Below are 12,355 nucleotides of genomic sequence, written 5' to 3' on the forward strand. Positions count from 1 at the left end.
GAAATCAAGTTAGTAGGTCACACTGGGATTGGATTTTTTAAAATAAAATATGATAAAATAGAATAAAACATCAGGGTGCATCACATAGGAAGGGTAGTACTATTTTATGCAACTTTTCATTTATACCTAATGTACTTCCTACTGTGAATTGCAAGTCAAATACGTTTGAAAGTTTGGAAATCACTTTTTTAGGCAATGTTTTATATGAAGCTTCAAAGATCATTTCCAACTCTGCCAAGTAGATTGGGGTAGAGGAATTAGGCATTGTTCTGGTCTGTCTCTTGTGTGCCCTACACCAGCGCAAAGTATGCCCCTGGATCTTTGGGGGAGACAGTTCTCCAGTATTCTCCCCCCAGGCTTTCAGAGGCTGTTCCACCTGGATTTCTCTCATTGCCAGATTTTCTCTTCTGCATCCCACAGCCCTCTCCTTTTAAATCCTGCTCCATATAGAGTCCAAATATGTGTCCAATTTTGTTAAGCCAGGACTTACCATTCCTCCCTAAAAAATCAATTAAAGCTTGGCCATTATTATAATCTTCAACCATATTACAGATTTAACAGTCTCAGGTATTGAATATTTGCTTCTCAAAGGTGGATGAACTCTGGTGTCACTGACGGGGGTGTGTGTGCTTGCCTAGAGGGAGAAAACATTCCCCTACACAGCATTTCTCAGACTGCACCAGGGATGTTGTTATAACGCAGGTTCTGATTCTGTGGGTCTGGGGTGGGGCCTGAGATTCTGCATTTCTATCTGCTTCTAGGTGATGCTGATTCTGCTGGTCCTTGGACTGTGCTTTGAGAGCAAGGCTTAGAGCACACAAGCACTAGAATTGTAGTAACTTCCCATTAAAACCCCCTTCTTCTCTAATATACTTAAGAGATCCACATCCTTTGTACTAACATAGCTTTGATTCTTTCTTAAGAACTAATATTTTGACCTCCTTATGCTAAGAAGACATGGACATTCTCCCTGTCCTGAGTTATCTCCCACAGGACCAGGACATTTCCAGTAATTGAATACTGAGAGCATTTTGCCCAATACTCTTCTTACCTGCTCCCTAGGGATAAAGGTGGGGGAGGAGGCTGGCTTTGCCATGCTGCATTTATGACTGCTGTTCCCATGAGTTCCTGTAGGTCACGATGGCTTGGTAGGCTGTCTGTATGTCCTTGTTTACAATATGGACACCCACTCCTCCATATAAACACACTTTGGCATCTCTGAAAACTGGGTGTCTTCCAGTTGTTGTCAACCAGGTGTCAGGCTTGAAACGGTCGTGATTGCCTGTGCATGAGAAAGTGTGTTATTACTAGTGGGATAATCACAACTTCAGTGTTTGAAACTTTCAGTCCACAAAGCATTCAAAGACCATTTGAGGGAGGAATCTGAGTCCTGGGGTTACCTGAAAACATCCAGTTGAAACTTTCTGGTAAAACTAAGAAACTACCCATGTCAAAACTTGCAGAACGTTGTCAGTAGCTTGGAAAGAAAATACCAAAGCCAAAAATGGCACACTCTTTCAAAGAAACACACATCACCAGCATTCTTGATGATGCAGACAATGATGCCAAGTGGAAAAGCGTGGGCGTCAACAACACGGAGCTAAAAACTGAGTCAGAATGCTCCAGCTCTGAAGAAGTTATATTCTGTTTGCATTTTCTTTTGGTGAATACCAAAAAAGGACATATTACTAAAGAAAACTGATGTTTAAATAAGCCTGAAAGAGCTCTTCCAATATATATATATACATAAAATAAAAATTCCAACTGGATAAGAAAGCAGTTTATCATAGCTTAGTAAGCAGTTTTTATCTTTTAGTGGTACATGAAATAAGGTTCGTCTTACACTCAATAGCATCTTAAATTGGTGAAACATGGATTTACATTTTGAACCAAGTTTCATCACTTGTGACATGTCCAGGTCACAAAATATGACAAATCCAGACCTATCACCCACATTTCCTAATTCTTGACCTACTCTATTCCCCTGCAATGTCAGAGTGCTTGTGCTAAACCATGAGGACCCGAGAGGCAGACACAGTCTTTCACTAAACTCCAGCACAGCGTCTAGCGTGCAATGTCATTTAACGGGTGTTTGTTTGTTGAATGAAGGAATGAATGACACTGTGGGCATGTAAGCACTCAAAGCGATGTGATTTTTGTTTTGTAAGAAGCTATGAGCAAATTCAACTGCAGAAAAAGGTAAACAAACATCTTTCTTCCACAAGAAATGGAATGTGATCAAAACTGAGGTCAAGAGGCAAAGTGACTTATCTGTCATGAGGACATCCCTGTGTGATGCATTTGCATAGCAAGGATGAAGAAGAAAAGACACCCCACTCTCCCCAGCTCCATCTAAATTTAATTAGCATATCAAAAAGAAAGGAACTTTGGGAAGGATTGTTATTTCTTTCTACATGAAGGAGTACATTTTTTCTAATTTGTGCATGGAATCGCTAAAGATGACAGGATGTAAAACCCCAGCTCTAAATAAATTCAAACCAGTACCTGAGACACTTTCTGAGCATTTCAGGAGGCTCATCAGTGATGGAAATGTGTCCCTTTTGCTGAAGGCAATGTCATTGCTCAGGGGAGAGGAAAGCACAAGTGTGAGGTCAAGAGAGCTGTACACACAGAACACCCACGGGCATAAGAGGTTTCTTCAAAGAGAAGTGTAAGGAGAACTAGGAGTGCAAGTATGCAAATTGCCTTGAAAATGAGATGGGAAAGGCTTTGAGAACTATGTGAAGCCGGTGATAAACCCATAGCTCGGACGCCTCATTTACATGCCAATTAATTAGAGAACCCTTCTAAGGAAGTCAGAAATGTTAGATTGAAAACAAAATCGTAGCAGTACTTGGACTCTAAACTGTAAATCATGAATAAGATGTCTGATGGACAAGGGTGCTTGTACTTTTCACCTCACTCCTTGCTGACTACCCTGAAACTGTGGTTCTCAACCTCTGGGCCACAGATGGGTACCAGTCCGTGGCCTGTTAGGAACCGAACCACACAGTGGAGGTGAGTGGCAGGCAAGAGAGCGAAGCTTCATCTATATTTACAGCCTCTCCTCATCACTTGCATCACCGCATAAGCTCCGCCTCCTGTCACATCAGCAGCGGCATTAGATTCTCATAGGAGCTCGAACCCTACTGTAAACTGTGCATGCGAAGGATCTAGGTTGTGAGCTCCTTATGAGAATCGAATGCCTGTTGGTCTGAGGTGGAGCTGAGGCAGTGATGCTAGCGCTGGGGAGCAGCTGCAAATACAGATTACCACTATCAGAGAGGTTTGACTGCACATTAAATGCAATGTGCTTGAATCATCCCCAAACCATCCCTCCCACCAGTACATGGAAAAATTGTCTTCCTTGAAACCAGTCCCTGGTGCCAAACAGGTTGGGGACCACTGTCCTGGGAGACAGTACAAGGAGCTGTCATAATCCCTTTGATGGAGGAGAGGCTGTGACTGGCCAGGGCTGCTGCTGTAGTGACAAGCTGGGCACTCTCCAATTTCCTCTCTTTTCCCTCCTCTTTTCTCCATTCTCTCTGATCATCCTCTCAGGAGCATCCACCCCTTCTAATCTGTATAGCACTTAGGTGGTAGCAGCAGTCCCCAACCTTTTTGGCACCAGGGACTGTTTCCATGGAAGACAATTTTTCCACAGACCGGGGAGGGGAGGGATGGTTTTAGATGATTCAAGCTCATTGCATTTATTGTGCACTTTATTTCTATTACTATTACATTGTAATAGATAGTGAAATAATTATACAACCCACCATAAGTTGGGAACCCCTGGATTATAGCACTTTTTACAGTATCTCACTAAATGCAGTCCTCCCAACAATTTATTCCATTTTGCATGTGAAAAAGCTGATGTTTAGAGAGGCTGGTCACTGAGGAAGTGGTGAATGGCAGAAGATTCTCTATCAGGAGATATGGAGGGGACACAGGTGGCTTGCAAGGTAGAGGGAGGTGGAATCACAGGTAAAGCCAGAAGTCTCGGCTGGCAGCTCTCTTCTGATATTTGAACTGTCCTGTGTAAGAGAGGGTGGATTTGCTTACTCTTTCATCTCTACAAAAGGACAAGAACCAATTCACTTAGATAAGAGGGAGGCAGATTTCAACTCAATTTAAGGAAAAAAATTTTAAATGTTTTCTGCTTATAGAGAAAATAATGATTCAAGAAAAATCCAAAAACAAAGAAAAATAATAATTATTCATAATCCTATAACCTAGAGAGAACCATTCCAAATATTTCAGCATCTTTCTTTCCAGCCTTGTTCAATGACTATGTATGGTTAAATAATTGAGACCATACTGTATATTAAATTTTGCTTGCTATTTTTTCACTCAACTTTACATCATCTTATAAGCATTCTTTAGCTCATTAAAAGCTCTTCATAAACATAATTTAATGGCTGCATAATATTCAATTGTATGGCTGTATCACAATTTATTTTACTAATCCCCTATTTTTGGACATTTATGTTGTACATAATCTTTGGCTGTTATGAAATAATGCTTCAGTGAAAAACTGTCATTCATAAATCTTGTTCCACCAGTTTTAGAATTTTATAGGCTAGATTCCTAGGAGTTAAATTACTTAATAAAAAGTGTGATTATCTTTAAGACATTGATACATATTGTAATTTTTTTCTCTGTAAAATTTACACTAATTAACCTCTACATCCTCACCTTTTCTCTTGATATTCAAGACTTCACAAGCTTCTGTTTTTATTTTCCTTCCTCACTGACTGTTCCTTCTCAGTCCATTTTGCTTGCCTTTTCTCTTCTCATTGGCTTGCAACTACCAGGGGTCCCAGGACACTCTCTCTCTCTCTCTGATGCTCCCTTCTCTTCACTATCAAGATATTTTTCCCACGTGAATTAAAACAGTCCTTTCCCTTGATTTTAAAAATCATATGAAACTAGCAAATGTATATCTCTATCCCTGATGTTTCCCTGCACATTGGACCTGGTATATCCGATTGCTTCCCTGGCATCTGCGGTTGGATGTCTAGTAGATATCTCAAACATAGCATGGCCACACTCTTGATGTTCCTCCCAAACCAGCTCAGCCTGCTTCTCGACAAGGCTTTCCCATCTTGGTAAATGGAAAGCCCATCCACCCAGCTGTTCATGATAGCAATTGTCCTGGACTCTTCTTTCTCCTTCACCCACCAAATCCAATCCACCAGAAAGTTCTATCGACCCTCTCTCCAAAAACCATCTTAATATGATTCTCTCTGATTGCATTTCTCCCAACCTGATCCAAGGTGCTAAGAGCTCTTGCCTCCTCACAGACGTAGCTTCCTAAAGGAAGTCCTGGTTTTCAATCTTGCTATGCCTACAATTCATTGTTCACAGAATTGCCATTTTTTTCATTATGCATTCTCTCAACAACTATTTTTGAATACCTGTTACATGTTAGGTACTCTTCTAGGCACACTGTGGGTATATCAGGAAACAAAATAAAATGCCTGGCCTCAAGCAATTTGCATTGTAGTTGGTGAAGACAAACAATAAACAAATAGAATATAAAAGGAGAGCTGGGGCAGATCCAATCACTATTTCCTTTTAGGTGGTCAGGGAAAGTCTTTCTAAGGAGGATATGTTTTAGCAGAGGCCTCAGAGAAATGAGGGAACGTGCCATAAACGTATCTTGGGAAAGGATAGGACAGGTAGAATATATACCGAGTGGCGTATATACCCAGTGCAGAGGCAGGAGCACATTCGGAAAGTTCAAGCGGCCATGCACATTGAATCTCTTTGTGTTGATATGGGATTGTTTGGCCAGGTTCAGGATAAATGTCACAACATCCACAGAAGGAGTAAGGCACAGGCTTTTTTGAGGAATCCTACAAGCGAGGGATCCCCAGGGTTACAGAGGTACGCAACTCTCTAACCTCTCTTCATCCCGTGGAGAGGCAGGCTGGTGGTGGACACGCAGTGGGTTTGTTCTCCCTTGGAATGACCCAACTCCCTGAGAAGGTGAGGGTGACCTTCCCAGTGGGGAAACAAACGCTGCTTAGAGTCAAGCAGCTGGGGGTCGAGGTGCAAGGTGTTTACTCAAGTTATTATATTTGGGAATTTGGGGGTCCATGAGAACTTGTGGCCCTTGTTGCCAGGGTAAGGAAGCCACCAGACCTTAGAGAAGCTAATTTTGTGGGAATCCCCACCCGCCACGTCAGTGTGGTCCCAAATAACTCATTGTCTATGTAGCCCCAGACCATTTTTTAATATTCCTGCTTGTCAAGTCATAGCAAAGAACAACTAGCAGGCCATTGTTTTTGGAGCAGGAAGGGTGAGGGAGGAGAGTAGTAGAAGATGAGGACAAAATGGCAATAGGAGGGGTTGGGGTGGGGGGGTCCTGTCCAGCTTGGAGGCCACAGTGAAGGCTCTCTGCCCACATGGGCTACCTTTACCACTGTCATCAGGAGTAACAAGTCCGTGCTCCCTTCTAAGGCTTCTAGGGAGTGTCTTCCATTTCTCTCTCAGTTTCTCTCTCTTTTTCTCTCTTCACTAGATGATGAATGCAATGTGCCATTATTTTCCTATTTTGAAAACGCCTCCTGACTCCAGATCCCATCTCCACCTTGCTCCATGCCCCGAAAAGTTTTATAGATGACAGCTTTCACTAGGCCCTGCTTTCTGGCTTCTGGTTAAATTTGCCCATGGGGATAGGGTGGCCAAACTTAACAACAGCAACAATACGGGACATGCAGTTTGAAATTGCAGATAAACAAGGAATTTTTTTTTTAGTGTAAGTATGTCCAAATGTTATACTTAAACTAGAAAAAAAACTCCCTATTTATCTGAAATTCAAATTTAACTGTGTATCTTAGGTTTTATCTGGCAACCCTACATAATCGTGACCAAGGAGATTGGAGGGTTTGGCAGATAAGGGCTGAAAGTATTTATCTTCTACGACTCCATCCCTGTGGGACCACAGTGAGGTAGTTTCTGGGGTCCTCTGCTTGACGCTCCTGTCAGGGGCTCCCTCTCCCATGGCCACAGCTGTCAGTTATTCTGCCCCTTCAGGGCTGGGGGTGGCAAATGGGTGCCCCACCATCCCTACCCACCCTGCCCACACTGCTATAAATAGTCTCCCGTAACTTATCTTTCTTTAACTACCCGCTTTGTGTATGCCAACCACTTTCTGCTGGGGCACTTAAACATAGTTACTCATTCATTCTTCCCCACTTGAACATTTTTTCCTGACACAGGGATGGTGGCTGACTTGTTTACTGCACTTGGTACTGGGACCCACTCACCATTTGCCAACTAATTGATTGAATACAACCCATTCATTCACAAATATTCCTAGAGGCAGTGATTCTCAAAACGTGACCCTTGGAACTTGAATCATTTAAGAAGTATCAGCCAGCAACTTGTTAGAAATACAAACTCTCAGGCCCACACTGGGCCTATGGAATCAGAGACTCTGGGGATGAGGCCCAGCAATCTGTGGTTGAGCAAGCCTTCCAGGTGTCCTGATGTCTGCTAAATTTGAGAACTATTAGGCTAGGGAATGGGAATACAGTCGTGCACAAAAATGACAAAGTCCCCATACTCATGGTAATTATCACTATAGTAGACACATCTGCACACATTCATCTTAACAAGTGACGTGGGTAACTTTAACACACGACATCTGAATACATTCTACTCACTTATTCCTATGAATGCTGCCTCATATGATTCATGGTCTAGGCATGTCCTCTGTACAAAATCCCTGGAAACTTCCAGCAGTCCCTTTCAGAACCGGACATGAACATAAACTGAGCTTTACCAATTTAGAAAAGCTGAATTATGTACCCCAAATTAAAGTTAGTGCTAGGCAAGATGGAAGGCTTGAGATATAAAGAAAATAAAGGAAAGCCTGCAAAATTGTCCTATAATCTGTCCTACTTTCAAATATCTTACCCGATATTTTTTTAAAAAACTGAATCATATATAAAACCTACCGAACCTAAAGACCTAACTCCGTTTGACGTGTAAATACAAGGCATATTTTGCATCATTTATTATACTTTGTATTTCCAGTAATGTAACTATTATGCAAATTGAGAGTACATTGTATTTAATCCTTTGTTTTGTTCTAATCTCAAGAGTTGTTCATCATTTCCAAAAATCACATCACCAATGGATGTTTGAGTTGCCAACACAACACATCTGTATCTGTCACGTTTGTAACTGTCATAGTCACCGTGATTCTACAAGTAGGGAGAAACATCTGACTACATTATGACTTCTAGCACAGTGTGTGTCCAGCTTTAATGTGCACGTGAATCACGTGAGGATGTTGTTACAATGCACATTCTCATTCAGTACGTCCGGGCTGGGGCCTGAGACTCTGCTATTCTGACAAGCTCCCAGCTGGCGTTGATGCTCCTGGCCCACGGACCACACAGTTTGAGGAGTAAGGTTCTAGTGTAATCACACTCCACATTTGCAGATTGAAATGTGTATTATATTATTATAAATTCCTTTCATTTCTCTTTTATATTATAATTGGGATATATCAACTTTTTGAAGTTATGTATGTAGTTCAATGTAATTCTCCGTGGATTTTATTTCATAATAAAAAAGGAAGCAATGCAACAGTTTAATAGAGCTGAGAACTATTGGCCTAAGCTCTTCAAGATCATCACATGTGCTTGCCACGTGATTGATTTAAAAATGAGAAAGTGAAACCAATCTCTGCATGGGCGTTTTCCTGGAAGGGCAGGTTCAGGAATGGGCATGTTCCAGAGTAAACCAAGGAAACTCACAGGTAGTTTTTCTGGGGATTTTTGTGAAAGAATATTCCTCATTCTTATGAGAGTAGATGCAGGAGTCATCCTTCTCTCTTCCTCTGGACGTTGAGGAGTGAGGATCTAAAGTCTGAAACTGCAGGAGCTGTGTCACCACCAGCTGGAAGGTGAAGCTGGCACGTAGTGTGGGAAAGACGAGCAGCACAGACGATCGGAGCCACAGCCTCTGAATTAAGTCACCCCAGGAGCTCGCCCACTTTTGCCTATATGTGATGTGTGAGCCAATAAATGTCTTTTTGTTTAAATCACTTGGAAGTGATGTTCCTGTGTCAATGGGGCATCAATGTAGTGTGTCGATGAGATGAAAATGCATTTGCAAGACTAAGTCTAATCCCATCGGCCTGGAATCCCCTAAAGAGAGGTAATTGCTAGAGAACAGAAGAGGCTCAGACTCAAACCTGAGGAACCACAAACCTGAGACCCTGGGTAGAGGATAACATGGGAAGAGTGGCTTGCGACAGGCAAGAGGGACCGCCAGACTTCTGCCACTGACGGCAGGAAGAATGAGTATGAGCATGCGCTGTCTCCCTAAGCTCTTGCCAAAGTAGTGCAATGTTTGGTTTCGTTTTTCCCCACTACTGTTTATAACATCTTCCCGAGACTCTAAACTTGCCAAAGTTCTCATGCAAATGGGAATTGTTTTCATGTAAAAATCAATTAATATGCATGAAATGGATTATTTTAGTGTTTGAATTCTATCCCCCCAAAACACATTTTAGAACTCCGCAAAGCAGTATGAATACAAATTCCTCTTTCTTTCTCTCACGTGGGGAAAGTCCCTGCTTAAAAAAAAATGCATGTAGGACACATTCAGAATTCACTAAATATATGTGCGGGATGCCTGCTCCTTTTCAGTCCACAAGTATAAAAAAGTGATTGGCCAAAATGAGCTCATGGGCCAGGACCTAGAATGGCGGGGCTATGGTGAGCCTGAGGACTCCTCTCTCCTTCTCTAGGAGGATAAGAGAGCAGGGAGGATGGTAGGCAGGGAGGATGTTAGACAGGGAGGAGGGGAGCAACAATCTACAATTGTAGGGAGAGGGCACAGGCAAAGGCCTCGGGAGACATTGATCTGGCCTATCCTAAGCAGAAACGCTCTGTTTAACATTTGTTGAGATTACAAAAACACCTCCACAAAAGTAGTTTGTCTTTGACACACTGCTGTCTTACCTAGGCTTGTTGTCCTTTATCTGGAATATCATCCCTTTTTATGCCTGGACATTTCCTCTGGGAGAACCACTAGGTCCTTGGTGACTGAACTGTGGTGCCCTCGGCCATCCAGGGTGGTGGCTATCACCTTGCCTTCTTCCCCACTTGCTCCAAACGCACACCATTAGCCCTCAACAAAAATGTGATATACTTTGTATAGTGTCCCCTTCAAGCAAATAGATTTTTTGACAAGCCTACTGCCTACACACACATACACACACACACATACACACACACACACACACACACACACACACAGCATCTCACATTTCCCTTGAAAGGTTAGCAATTTATTCTAGAAAGGAACTAATCTTCCCATCAGACACCTCACTAGAATTGCTTCCTTGCTGACTTCTTGCATTATTTTTTTTTCCAAGAAGTAGCATAAACTTGTGGTCTTCTAGCTGAATTTGGCTGGCAGTCATGTTTTATTTGTCCTATAATTGTTTTTCAAAAGATATAATTTAAAAAGTAGAGCATTTGAATAAAAAATCTGGGCTGCTTGTTTCTCTTGAAACCTCAAAAGACTTGGGCTCTTGAGCAACACTGGGCCCATTTTCACAGGCCCTGAACATACTTTGTGGTTTGCCCCAGTCCTCACCATCCCTGCTTCCATGACCTACAGGTGACATAGCATGTGCATGAATCGTTATGCTTGCGCTAGTTCTTTCTTTTCATAGGTAAATATTTCTCTACACTCAGAGAAAAAATGGTAAACAATATACCACATGGTTAAACAAAAATAGCTTGGGCCTCTTTCTTTGTGAGAACGCAAACTATTCCTATGCATTCTAAAGAAAATACAGTATCACTTCACTTATTTTTTTTATTAATAATTACTCCAGTTCCTATTTGAATTTGCAATCTTTGTATATAAGACACTGACTTTCAGCCCTGTGTCTCTAAATATTACAAAAGGAGCTATAAAATCCCACAAAGCATTTCATTAGCTTACGTGTTAAATATATTGTTCAACACATTTTCAAAGGGTGAATGGAAATAAGGTTAGGGAGTCATGAAATCAAACAGTAATAATCAGAATTATCCCTGCTGCAGCTCAGAACCAAGACTTTCTGGGAATGTGTAATGTTCTCTCATCATTTCACAACCACATATAGAAATTTACTTGCTATTTGAATTCTGAGAGTATAAGAAATGTAGATCTACTTACTCTTGTGCAGAAAAAAAAAAATTGCCACTAAAAAATATTCTAATGGATGGGAATGAAATTTTTTTAAAACAATAAGCCAAACCTTTGTCTGTATTTAAAGTGATAATTGCCAAATGTGGAAAAAGCCCCGAAATTTTTTTTTAAAAAAGTAATAAACATATTTGTCTTTAATTTCTTTGCAATGAACAGACTTCAGTTTAAAAGAAAAAAAATTAAGAAAAAAATAAGACAGTAATTGCTATGTTTCATTAGGAATTTTAGTAGCAATTCTTCTGTTCAAAACTTATTCATTTGAATTAAGATTATGGAGAACACATCACTTCTTAATGGTGGAATGTGACAGTTATCTCCCTAAAGAATGATCTCATTCAGGCACATGCTTTCCATTAAATATTTGTTTGTATATTGGCTTTATATTGTTCCTTTCATGCTCCTTAAATCTCTTTTAGGAGAAGGAGGGGTATCAGTTATATGAAAGTATATAGTGCAACTTCTTTCTAAATGGAGAAGGAAGGAAGGAAGGAAGGAACAAAGGACACTAAGATTTGAGTTTCCACGAAATGGAAGAAATTCTCTGTCACATATTCTTATTTAACTAATTTAACTCTTTTAACAACCAGGTGAAATAAATATTCTCCTGGCTTTTTTTACATGAAATAAATATTATCCTGGACCTTTTACACAGTTAATATTTAGAGGAGCTGAGATCCAATTCCAGGAACACATGGATTTCAAACTCCCTGCTTTATACTTAATAAAAAGAAGATGTTTAAAGAGGAAATGTGAAATTTGTCTTCCAATACAACTAATTTGGGCATGAAAAATAATGACCAAGAAATGGAGATGCAGAGTGAAGTATATAAGGATGAGGCGGCAATAGATTCAGTCAATAATTAATCTTTTTAAAAGTATGAGAAAAATCTGTGTTATTTAAAATGTTTACTAATTTGTATGTGGATCTTAAAACAAGAAGTTTCTTAAAGAACTCAGCCTGATACAGGATCCCAACAGGGGGAGTTTCGGGAACCTGGTTGTAGAAATAGTTTGGAAAACAGTGACCGTTTGCTGGCCTGGCCCTGGAAGGAGGCCCTGAGGTCCTGACCCAGGGCCTCCCCATCCTCAGAAGGAGAGTCAGCCGGGAAGTGGGGGATTCTCCTTA

This window comes from Eulemur rufifrons, chromosome 29, assembly GCF_041146395.1.
Source record: "Eulemur rufifrons isolate Redbay chromosome 29, OSU_ERuf_1, whole genome shotgun sequence".
Taxonomy (NCBI): domain Eukaryota; kingdom Metazoa; phylum Chordata; class Mammalia; order Primates; family Lemuridae; genus Eulemur; species Eulemur rufifrons.